This window comes from Salvelinus sp. IW2-2015, linkage group LG32 (assembly GCF_002910315.2).
Source record: "Salvelinus sp. IW2-2015 linkage group LG32, ASM291031v2, whole genome shotgun sequence".
Lineage (NCBI taxonomy): Eukaryota > Metazoa > Chordata > Actinopteri > Salmoniformes > Salmonidae > Salvelinus > Salvelinus sp. IW2-2015.
Genome location: NC_036871.1, coordinates 34,094,639 through 34,108,041, shown reverse-complemented (window position 1 = coordinate 34,108,041; position 13,403 = coordinate 34,094,639). Strand labels below are relative to the sequence as shown.

General features: G+C 40.9%; 1 long non-coding RNA gene across 1 annotated transcript in view; it reads right to left on the bottom strand.

The window, feature by feature from the left end:
• Window positions 1-916: 916 nt before the first annotated feature.
• The window catches only part of LOC139023455 (uncharacterized), a 36,931-nt gene continuing 24,444 nt past the window's right edge, over window positions 917-13,403 (bottom strand). Inside the window, exon 3 of the long non-coding RNA XR_011474577.1 lies at window positions 917-1,196. This is a non-coding gene — a long non-coding RNA (uncharacterized lncRNA). The remainder of the gene's footprint in view (window positions 1,197-13,403) is intronic.

The window sequence follows — 13,403 nt, the reverse complement described above, 5'->3', positions numbered from 1 at the left end:
ATACACACAACCAGTAGGTCACATGTCCAGTACATACACACAACCAGTAAGTCACATGTCAGTACATACACACAAACCAGTAGCGTCACATGTCGAGTACATACAACAACAACAGTAGGTCACATGTCAGTACATACACACAACCAGTAGGTCACATGTCAGTACATACCACCAACCAGTAGGTCACATGTCAGTACATACACACAACCAGTAGGTCACATGTCAGTACATACACACAACCAGTAGTCACATGTCAGAAGTACATACACACAACCAGTAGGTCACATGTCAGTACATACACACAACAAGTAGGTCACATGTCAGTAAATCACACAACAAGTAGGTCACATGTCAGTACATACACACAACCAGTAGGTCACATGTCAGTTACATACACAACCAGTAGGTCACATGTCAGTACATACACACAACCAGTAGGTCACATGTCAGTAAATACAACACAAACAAGTAGGTCACATGTCAGTAAATACACACAAACAGTAGGTCACATGTCAGTACATAAAACAAACAAAAACAACAACACAGTTAGGTCACATGTCAGTACATAACACAACCAGTAGGTCACATGTCAGTATATACACCACACAAGTAGGGTCACATGCAGAGTACATACACACAACAAGTAGGTCACATGTCAGTACATACACACAACCAGTAGTCACATGTCAGTACATACACACAACCAGTAGGTCACATTGTCAGTATACACACACAACAAGTAGGTCACACATGTCCAGTACACACAACACACACAACATATGTCACATGTCAGTACAACACACAACAAGTAGGTCACATGTCAGTTACATACACACACACAGTAGGTCACATGTCAGTACATACACACAACAAGTAGGTCACATTCAGTACAGACACCACAACCAAGTAGGGTCACATGTCAGTACACACACACAACAAGTAGTCACATGTCAGTACATACACACAACAAGTAGGTCACATGTCAGTACATACACACAACCAGTAGGTCACATGTCAGTACATACACACAACAAGTAGGTCACATGGGGAGAGGCGTTATGCCGTGAGGTGTTGCTTTATTTGTGTTTTTAAACCAGGTTTGCTGTTCACTTGCTCTATATAAGATGGAAGGGAGCTCCATGCACTCATGGCTCTGTATAATACTGTATGTACGCTTCCTTGAATTTGTTCTGGACCTGGGAAAAGGAGTGAAAGGGAGAATAAAATGAGTGAGAGGGAAAAAGAGGAGAGGAATTAGAGGTGATGGGGGGAATGAGGTCTTGTTAGCCTCAGTTAATATGACAGTAGTTCAGTGCCTAAGCCCTGTGTTTTTACACAGCTGAACAGGTGGAATAACTCAGCCTAAAATGGGCCCTTTAGGGGAAACTGTCTATGTCCTGGACTGGGGTGAGAAAGGGAGAGGCCTGGGGGAGGCAGGGAGAAAAACACACCATCCTAAGCAACCTGCATACACATTGTTTGAAGTATATAGACCAACATAGCTTCTTTAGTAGGTCAAAGCTGTGCGCTGAAAAACCTTGGTAGAACAGGGGTGGTGCTCATGTGAATTTCCTTCATTATGTTTTTTACACTGGAAAGGGGATTTTCTGATAAAGGTGCATTATACAACATTTCCACATGCAAAGCTAGAGAAATGTTTTTGCAACCATAGGTCTTTCATTGGCAGTGCTATTGTAAACTTTAATTCAGGCTCTGTCAAAAGGTCTGAGCCTTAATGGCACAGGTGGTGTGCTTGCATAACTGCAAGGGTTGCTGGATAAACCCTGGACTGCTGGCTGTTGCCCTCTAATAGCTAAAATAAGTTTTGGACTTAACATTTAAAGTATGCATAGATCTTACAATGGATACTGAAAAGTAATTCTCTGAAATTTTCAGAAGGCGAATAGCTCAATTGATTGCAACAGTCTTACGTTGTAAAATATGACTACAAAATACAAAAATTCCCATTGAAAGAAAACGGTTTTAAATCATTGACTTTTGAGCTATGCATCCTATACATTTATATAATCCGGGTTAAGGGGGGCATTAGCTCCCTCCCCCACCCCTAGAGCTGCGCCACCGGAATGGCCGTACACGGCAGAGTTGGTGACAAATATCCAACACAAAGGCTAGTCCAGCATCCAGATCGTAGCTCTAGATAACATCAAGATGGTTAAATGGCAAAGTTGTTGGTTTGGCAGCAAACATTTTGATTAAAATGTCAAGAAGACAGGTAAGTAATGTATTATGGATGTTAGAATTTTTTTTTCCTGATGCTAGCAAGCATGCATTTGCACAATGCAGTCAGTGGACTACCAAGGAACTGTTTATATGTAATATTTACTAGCTATTTGTTTTCTCAGCTACAGTTTGAGTTGTGTCCTGTCTGACCCTGAAATGTGGCTAGCTCTTACTGTAGCTTGGACTATGGAGTAACTAGCTAGTTTAGCAAAATCCCATTCCCTTCATTGTAAGATAACAGCGTGACAATTTTCCCGAAGTTTGGTGTTAGTTTTGCACTAACCTAACATAGCAAGCATAAGAGAAACCCTTGAGCAGAGTTCCCACATCCGGTTTTCAGCTGAAGAGGAACCTAGGTTGAAAATAGCTGTATCCCTGAAAACCAGAACAGCCGGTTGTTGGCTTCTTGGCTAAGGCTAGTTTTGAATTGATGCAGCTAGCTAGCTATGCTTTGTTGAAAAATGTAGGATGTGAGCTAACATTAGCTAGCTTCTGGGTCGAGGTCAGCTGCTGTTGTCCGGCTCTAGCTAGCTAGCTAATGGCTGAAGTAATTTGTGTAAAAACATTCTATAACCAAATATAGCTAGCTACCTTTCTTTTGCCTTTTCGTTAGCTAGCTAGCTGTCAGCTAACTGGTATTAGCTAGCTACAGAAGCTAGTTGCTGGACTTTGGACAAGCAAGCTAACGTTAGTTAACATTAGCTAGCTAGCTACCTAACTAATCAAAATACAGTATCTGTTTGCATTTATTGATTAACCTCAGCTTGAATACCACCATATAGCTAGTTCTACAGTAGCCTAGGTTTGTTCTCGTCCACTTCTTATGACTGGCAGCCTGGTGCAGCTGTAATGCTGATGAGCTACCGAGTTCCTCGACCTGGTGGTAAAACTCTGAGCTTTGGCTGAAAATATATTAGCATTGTCAGAAATGCTACAAAAAGATAGCACATTGTTGGTTCCCCTAAAAACTGCAAAAAACTTTGATTTGATTCCGATTGTATGTGTGTGTGTGTGTGAGACACTGTTGCCCCTACAAACGTATTCAGCTGGAAAGGTGGCAAGTCTAATGGTCACTTTATGGATGTCGAGCAAGGTCCAGGCAAGAAATTAGATTTTTTCCTAATGCTAACGATCCTGTTAAAAATCTGGTATGTGGTTATCAGTAACAGCCGGACGCCTCATAATGTGAGTGTGTTGGGTACCTCCAATCAAGGTGATTTGCGAATTTTCATCGACATTGGTGTCATATTGGCTTAGATATGATGAACCACATAAACTCGAATCAAAGATCAAAGTACACAGTTCAGCAGATGTAATAGCGGGTGCAGCGAAATGCTTGTGTTACTAGCTCCTAACAGTACAGTAAAATGTCAGTACAAAAATAATTTAAAAAATGAAATCAAGAAATCAGGAATACACACAAACACTCCAGTGCACCTGCCGCAAGGGACAAACATCCCACTGATGAAACACTTCCCCATTCACTTCAGGTGTGCGCATGTGTTTGTGTGTGTGTGTGTGTGTGTGTGTGTGTGTGTGTGTGTGTGTGTGTGTGTGTGTGTGTGTGTGTGTTGTGTGTGTTGTGTGTGTGTGTGTGTGGTGTGTGTGTGTGTGTGTGTGTGAGTGTGTGTGTGTGTGTGTGGTGTGTGTTGTGTTGTGTGTGTGTGTGTTTGGGTGTGTGTCTGTGTAATGGGGGTCTCTAAGAGGGGTGCACATTTCCATGTTAATTTGTGCCTCATTTCGCCTCTACAGTTCTAAGTGTCATGATTCATTACCACTGAAAGACATCACTAAAATCACACGCATGCGCGCACAGCATTGCTTTGGTCCCAGAGTGACTTTATGGCCCCCAAGTTACATAGCAACAAAACATAAAGGGAAGTTCACAATAATCTAGTATAGAGAAGGTTTTGTAAAAACTCAAAATACCTGAATTGTCTCGAGAGCAATCTCTCACACACCTCAGTTTCTCTCACACACAGGCCTCTCTCTGTCTCTCTGTCTCTCTGTCACTCTGAAAGTTGTATTGTCAATTTTGTTTTGTATTTAAACGCCACTTGAAACGTGTACATGACACTGCAACAAAATTTCCCCATGGGGACAATAAAGTCAGTAAGTAAGTAAGTCTCTCTCTCAAACACGCACATGCACACGCACACACACTTCTCCCTCCTCTGTTCCAGTCCACTGAGGACAACAGGTTATTCCTGTCCTCCAAAAGCCACACGCTCTTCATTTGCATATCAATTAACTTTTAATATAATACTCTGTCACTCGAGACCCATTTTTCATTCGGCTAGCTACGTTCCACCTTCATAGAACTCCATCCATATATTATCTTCCCCCCCCCCTTTTCTCTCTCTCTGTACTTCTTCCCCGCTGCCCCCTCTATATTTATTTTTCGTTCTCTTCCTCTGTCGCTACATAGCCCATGCTACATTTTCTTTGTCTTCTCCTCTTTCCCTAACTCTCTCTCGCTTGTTGTCTCCTCTCTTATCCCAAACCCCTCTACCGTCTCTCTCGCTCTATCTCTTCCTCTCTCTCTCCCTCCCTCCCTCTCTCTCATTCTCTCACTCTCTCTCACTCTCTCGCTCTCTCTCTCTCCCTCTATCAATTAAATTAAATTAAATTAAAATGGCTTTATTGACATGGGAAACATATGTTTACTTTGCCAAAGCAATTGAAATAGGCAGGACATAAACAAGGGAAATAAACACTAAAAAATGAACAGTAAACATTACACTCACAATTTCTTTAAGGAATATAGACATTTCAAATGTTATTATTGCCTATGTACAGTGTTGTAACAATGTGCAAATAGTTGAAGTATGAAAGGGAAAATAAATCTCTCTCTCCCTCTCTCTTTCTCTCTCTGTCTATCCCTGTCTTCTTGGGCAATATCTTCAGATCTCTGTGTAGTGTGAGTGGCTGGAAGCGAATAGAGGTTTTGCTGACAGGCAGGATGTGAGGCAGAATACACAACGGGGGTCCTACACTGCATACTAACTCACAAGCATTCAGATGAAGGAGGGAGAGGTAGGGAGAGAGATAACAAAGAGAATGAAGGACACCAAGGGTGAGAGAATAAAAGAGAGAGAAGAGAGAGAGAGAGAGAGAGAGAGAGAGAGAGTGGCGAGCGGGGCACAGTAGTTGCAGGACTATCTACTACAGTGTTTTGACGGTAGCTTTAATGGCTGACTCAGGTTCTCTTGTCTGTGTGATCGACACACTGGGAAAATCACGCACATTACAGGAGAGAGAAGTGCTCTGAAAGACTGTCTTTAGGAAAGCTGCCAAGAGGAAAACGGGAGAGAGAGAAGAGAAGAGAGAGGGAGTGATCAGACGACAAAAGCTTCCACTCTGAAAGAAAAGGAAAGAAAATATCTATAGAGCTTTAAAAAGCGGGAAAGTTAAAAAAAGAGGAGAGTGATGTGTGTAAATATGGAAATATCCTTCAAACTAAGAGCAAAGAACACACACACAGATCAATCAACTGTCCAATACAGTGCCTTGCAAAAGTATTCAGACCCCTTGGATTTCTTGAAATTGTATTGTTACAAATTGGGAATAAAGTTGGATCATGGTGGTTCGGAGGCAATGGTTTGTGTAAATCTGCAACTAGACAGGTATTTTGCAGGACTTTGGCAGCATTGTTGAGAGGGAGCGCACTCCCATCGGCTCTTTTGTGTACCGTAAACATATAAGCCAAAATAAAGTTAGCTAATAGTTAGGCCTACAAAACGACTGGTTATATTGTCAGGGTACATTATAATGATTTAACTAGCTAGCTAACAGTTACATACCATATGTATCCATTCACTGGGGGGCAGCTTTGTCACGCCCCTAAACTTTTGAATTCCGCCAACAGACACATTGTTGCTCGTTGTGAATTCGGTGTCCTTCTGTCTACTCCATGCCAGACTGAGAGGGGGGTCGATGATATGTCGGTTTAAACCAGCTCCAGCGTATTTTTCGCCATTCATGTTTCTCACTGCACCATAAAAGTCCCGTAGAATGACTTCAGCTCCGTTTTTTGTTGTATTCCCAAACTCACAATGTTTCCCTTTTTCTGCACACCAGTCAGTGAAGCAGGTAAGTGCCCACTTTGTTTGTTTCACGACGTTCTTTTCATTTCGGTTTCTCTCAAAATCATCTAAACTCCTCTTTTCTACATCGGCATGTCAAACTATTGTTGATGTAGTGACTTTATTGATGTGAAAAAGAGCAATGATATCAAGGTGAAAATGCTAAACGTCATAGTCATGGTATACGGTCTCACATACACACAGCTAAATGCTGTTTTAGCCCATCAGCATCCAGTATCCAAACTACCCGGTTTATAATACATGTTAGAAACACCTTTGGCATACATTACAGCTGGGAGTCTTCTAGGGTATTTCTATAAGAGCTATGCACACCTGGATTGTGCAATATTTGCACATTATTCTTTTCAAAGTTCTTCAAGCTCTGTCAAGATGTTGGTGATCATGGCTAGACAGCAACTTTTAAGTCTTGCCATAGATTTTCAAGCAGATTTATGTCAAAACTGTCTCCTTGGTAATCAACTCCAGTGTTGATTTTGCCTTGTGTTGTAAGTTATCGTTCTGCTGAAGGGTGAATTCCTCTCTCAGTCTCTGGTGTAAGCAGACTGATGCAGGTTTTCCTCTAGCATTTTGCCTGTGCTTAGCTCCATCCTATAACTTTTTATCCCATGTATTTGCCTATGTCAAGCATACCAATACCATGATGCAGCCACCACCTTGCTTGAAAATAAGGAGGCAGTTACTCAGTGATGTGTTGTACTGGACTTGCCCCAAAAATAAGAGTTTGCAATTAGGCCAAAAATTGTATTCCTTTGCTGTGTCTTTTTGTTATCTGAAGTATTACTTTAGTGCCTTGTTGCATACAAGATGCATGTTTTGGAATGTGCCTATTCTGTATAATTGTATTCTTCTTTTCACTCTGTCATTTAGGTCATTATTGTGGCGCCACTATAATGTTGTTGATCCATCCTCAGATTTCTCCCTTCACAGCCATTGAACTTTTCAAAATCACCAATGGCCTAATGGTAACCTCCCTGAGCAGTTTCATTTCTGTCCTGCAGTTCAATTCAGAAGGATGACTGCATCTTTGATGTATCTAGGTTGTTTAATACAAAACTCACAACATAATTATTAACTTGACCATGTTCAAAGAGATATTTCATGTCTGATTTGTTATTGTTATCCATCTACCAATCACTGCCCTTCTTTATGAGGCTTTCGGAAAAGCTCGCTGGTCTTTGTTGTTGTGTCTGTGCTTGAAATTCAATACTTGACAGGAATCTTACAAATGTTGTATGCATGCAAGACAGAGGAAGTGTTAGTCGTAAAAAAAATAATGTCAACCCCTATTATTTCACACAGAGTGAGTCCATGTAACTTATTATGGGATTTGTTAAGTCACATTTTACTCTTGAACTAATTAAGGCTTGTCTAAAGAAAAGGGTCTGAATAGTTATGCAACAAACGTATTTTAGTTATGAATTTTTTATTTATATTAAAATGACATTACAGAGTATTTTGTGTTGATTGTAGAGGTCGACCGATTATGATTTTTCAGCGCCGATACCGATACCGATTATTGGAGGACCAAAAAAAYKTTTTTTTTATTTATTTGTAATAATGACAATTACAACAATACTGAATGAACACTTATTTAAACTTAATATAATGCATCAATAAAATCAATTTAGCCTCAAATAAATAATGAAACATGTTCAATTTGGTTTAAATAATGCAAAAACAAAGTGTTGGCGAAGAAAGTAAAAGTGCAATATGTGCCATGTAAGAAAGCTAACGTTTAAGTTCCTTGCTCAGAACATGAGAACATATGAAAGCTGGTGGTTCCTTTTAACATGAGTCTTCAATATTCCCAGGTTAGAAGTTTTAGGTTGTGGTTATTATAGGAATTATAGGACTATTTCTCTCTATACCATTTGTATTCCATATACCTTTGACTATTGGATGTTCTTATAGGCACTTTAGTATTGCCAGTGTAACAGTATAGCTTCCGTCCCTCTCCTCGCTCCTACCTGGGCTCGAACCAGGAACACATCGACAACAGCCACCCTCGAAGCAGCGTTACCCATGCAGAGCAAGGGGAACAACTACTCCAAATCTCAAAGCGAGTGACGTTTGAAACGCTATTAGCGCGCACCCCGCTAACTAGCTAGCCATTTCACATCGGTTACACCAGCCTAATCTCATGAGTTGATAGGTTTGAAGTCATAAACAGCGCAATGCTTGAAGCATTGCGAAGAGCTGCTGGCAAACCGCACGAAATTGCTGTTTGAATGAATGCTTACGAGCCTGCTGGTGCCTATAATCGCTCAGTCAGACTGCTCTATCAAATCATAGATTTAATAATAACACAATAACACACAGAAATACGAGCCTTAGGTCATTAATATGGTCGAATCCGAAAACTATAATCTCGAAAACAAAACATTTATTGTTTCAGTGAAATACGGAACCGTTCCGTATTTTATCTAACGGGTGGCATCCATCTCAATATTCCTGTTACATTGCACAACCTTCAATGTTATGTCATAATTACGTACACTTCTGGCAAATTAGTTCGCAACGYGCCAGGCGGCCCAAACTGTTGCATATACCCTGACTCTGCGTGCAATGAACGCAAGAGAAGTGACACAATTTCACCTGGTTAATATTGCCTGCTAACCTGGATTTCTTTTAGCGAAATATGCAGGTTTAAAAATATATACTTCTGTGTATTGATTTTAAGAAAGGCATTGATGTTTATGGTTAGGTACAGTCGTGCAACGATTGTGCTTTTTTCCGCTGGCTGTCTTTAGGAAGAAATAGTCTTCCCACAGTTCGCAATGAGCCAGGCGGCCCAAACTGCTGCATATACCCTGACTATGTTGCAAGAGAAGTGACACAAAGAAATTCATGTTAGCAGGCAATATTAACTAAATATGCAGGTTTAAAAATATATACTTGTGTATTGATTTTAAGAAAGGCATTGATGTTTATGGTTAGGTTCAGGTTGGAGCAACGACAGTCCTTTTTCGCGAATGCGCAACGCAGGACACGCTAGATAAACTAGTAATATCATCAACCATGTGTAGTTAACTAGTGATTATGATTGATTGATTGATTGTTTTTTATAAGATAAGTTTAATGCTAGCGAGCAACTTACCTTGGCTTCTTACTGCATGTGCGTAACAGGCAGGCTCCTCGTGGAGTGCAATGAGAGGCAGGTGGTTAGAGCATTGGACTAGAGCATTGGACAACCGTAAGGTTGCAAGATTGAATCCTTGAGCTGACAAGGTAAAAATCTGTCGTTCTGCCCCTGATCAAGGCAGTTAACTCACCGTTCCTAGGCCGTCATTGAAAATAAGAATGTGTTCTTAACTGACTTGCCTAGTTAAATAAAGGTGTAAAAAAAATATTTAAAAAATAGGCCAAATCGGCCCTAATTAATCGGCCATTCCGATTAATCGGTCGACCTCTAGTTGATTGCGAATAAATACAAGATGTTAAGAAATCCAAGGGGTCTGAACACATTTGCACGGCACTGTATGTATCTGGGAGAGAGCTCAAAGTCAAATGAAGTTGCTGTGTGTGTGTGTTTTCTGTGTAACCATGGCCCTATCTTAACTTCTCTAGGATAGGGGGCAGCATTTTCACGTTTGGATGAAAAGCATACCCAAATTCAACTGCCAGCTACTCATCCCCAGAAGATAAGATATGCATATTATTAGTAGATATGGATAGAAAACACTCTGAAGTTTCTAAAACTGTTTGAATCATGTCTGTGAGTATAACAGAACTTATTTAGCAGGCGAAACCCKGAGGACAAACCATTCAGATTTGTTTTTTGAGGTCACTCTCTTTTCAATAGATTTTCATTGGGAATACAGATTTCGAATTGACCTTCTTGCAGTTCCTACCGCTTGCAATGGATGTCAACAGTCTTTAGAAATTGGTTGAGGGGTTTTCCTTTGTGTAATGAAGAAGTACGGCCATCTTCAACAAGGGTCACTTGTTGTGTACTGCTTGTTAGAGGCGCACGACCAGAAAGCTAGCTACAGTTTGTTTTAATCCTGTATTGAACACAGATCATCCCGTCTTCAATTTGATCGATTATTTGATCGATTATCGATCGATTATTTACGCAAAAAAATACCTAAAGTTGTATTACAAAAGTAGTTTGAAATGTTTTGGCAAAGTTTACAGGTAACTTTTGAGATATGTTGTAGTCACGTTTCACAAGTTGGAACCGGTGTTTTTCTGGATCAAACGCGCCAAATAAATTGACATTTTGGATATATATCGACGGAAATAATCGAAGAAAAGGACCATTTGTGATGTTTATGGGACATATTGGAGTGCCAACAACAGAAGCTCGTCAAAGGTAAGGCATGAATTATATTTTTATTTCTGCGTTTTGTGTCGCGCCTGCAGGGTTGAGATACGCTTCTCTCTCTTTGTTTACTATGGTGCTAACTCAGATAATAGCATCGTTTGCTTTCGCCGAAAAGCCTATTTGAATTCTGACATGTTGGCTGGATTCACAACCAGTGTAGCTTTAATTTGGTATCTTTAATGTGTGATTTAATGAAAGTTTGATCTTTATAGTATTTTATTTGTAATTGGTGCTCTGCATTTTCTCTGGCTTTTGGCCAAGTGAGACAGTAGCGTCCCGCCTAAACTCAGATTTTTGGATATAAATAGGAACTTTACCTAACAAAACATACATGTATTGTGTAATATGAAGTCCTATGAGTGTCATCTGATGAAGATCATCAAAGGTTAGTGATTAATTTTAACTCTATTTCTGCTTTTTGTTACTCCTCTCTTTGGCTGGAAAAATGGGTGTGTTTTTCTGTGGCTATGTATTGACCAAACATAATCGTTTGGTGTGCTTTCGCCGTAAATCCTTTTTGAAATCAGACATGTTGGCTGGATTCACAACAAGTGTAGCTTTAATTTGGTGTCTTTCATGTGTGATTTCATGAAAGTTAGATTTTTATAGTAATTTATTTGAATTTGGCGCTCTGCATTTTTACTGGCTTTTGGCCAAATGGGACGTTAGCGTCCCACATATCCCAGAGAAGTTAAAGGTCTTACTCACATCGGCTGCGGAGAGCGTGATCACTTCCCAGAGAAGTTAACCAGCGTTGCTTTCACAGCTAATAAAGGCTGTCTAAAAGCAAGCTGTATCATTCAATGTGTTTTATATGACAAGACTAGTCCAAGACCTCAGATCGTAGAAGGAGAACTTGATATACTCAGGGCTCAGGGAGGGAGAAAGAATCTAGTGGAGGGGGTCAACACACACACACAACACACCCACACACACACACAGCAACACACCATGCACACACTACACACACACAACATTACATCACAACACCGACAACACACACACACGCCACACCACACACAACACACATATCAACGCATTGACACACACAAACACGGCCACACGACGATCATACACTTCTGCCAATACTTTATAGCATAACATGTGAACTGGTCTTTTTCTCAGCCACTTGCACTCTTTGCCCTGAGTAGTACATTTTATGTGGTGTGGTGTGTGTGTCTTGTGTGGATGTGTGTGTGTGGTTGTACTTAGATGTGTGGTTCTCTGATGTGTTTGTAAACAATCTTGAAGTTTAGGGCACATGTTGGACTGAAGGCAGAGGTGGTTACACAACAGTATTCATTCAACATAGCTCAACTGGAACAATTAGACGAACAGCTTGTCTGTCTATTTGAGTTCCAGTTGAGTGAATGTGATGAATATGTTGTAACCACTCGCTTCAGTCAACATTGCTCTAAAAGGCCAAGACATAACGACCAGTGGCTGATCATGTAAAAATGCCAATGGAGTACTTTTCATTCTAACTGGAGGTGCTCTACATGAACAGTAAAACATTAAAAACATGAAAATGAAGTTTAGGGCTGTTCTTTCTGTTAGTATTTTCATGACAATAACATCAAGACAAAAAGGGTCAGAAAGAGAGAAAGCGAGAGAAAGAGAAGTGAGAAAAGACTGTGACTCACTACATCTCCCCTGTGACAGCCAGACACAGCCCCTATCTCCTGGGACACTGGCTGTTGCTTCTATTGCCTCGGACTAATCCTTCTGACACACATAAAGGTAGGACGGCACACAGCCCGCACGCACGCACACGACGCAGGAACACCTCAGTGATCATTAGTATGGATGAGAGAGTGTGTCGAGAGGAGATCAGACAATCTGTAATCACATGCCTGTGTGACATCCCTGTACTGCTATAGAGATGGACTGTGCATGGTTCTCGCTCTCTCTATCCTATTGTCTCTCGTCGATCGCTTTCTTCGCCTCCCTCTTCTTTTGCTCCCCTCCACTCATAATCCGTGGGAGTTGGGTCTTAATGGAATGTTAATCAGAGACTAACACGCACCATCAGAGAGAGAGAGAGACAGAGAGAGAGGCAGAGGAGCACTACAGACACATCCAGACACAGCACACAGAGAGATCACCGAGAGGAGAGAGGAGACACACGAACCAAACCCCAGCAGAGAGACACCACAACCAGACAGCACTCCGCTCGCACGCTCGCACGCACACCACACACACACACAACACCCCACACACACCACAGCACACACACACACACACCACACACACACACCACACAAATCGACACCACACACCAACACCAAACACACCACACACACACACAACACACACATCAATGAACCAAGGAGGACAGGCCCCAACCGGTTCTACACCCTGGAGTCCATCATCATCCATAATACAGATGCGTCCATTTAATATCAAGCTATTGATTAAATGGATATGAATTAAGATGATGAGAACAAAATGTCATGGGCAAACTAAGCTTGAAAACCATCTGATAAACATCATTTTCCTAAGATATTAGTCACTTAAACTGCCGATTTTACAATCATGACTCTGGGTTTCTTATATTTCTTAATTCCTTCTTTTATTTTTTAGATTTGTGTGTTATGTTTGTGTGATTGGTAGATATTCCTTTTTTTGCCTTTCTCGTCCCACCCTCTCTTTCTCTCTTTCTCCCGTGCGCCTTTAGCTATCTTTTCATTTCCTTTCTCCGGTCTCCCGCTTCTTCTCTCTTCTCCTTT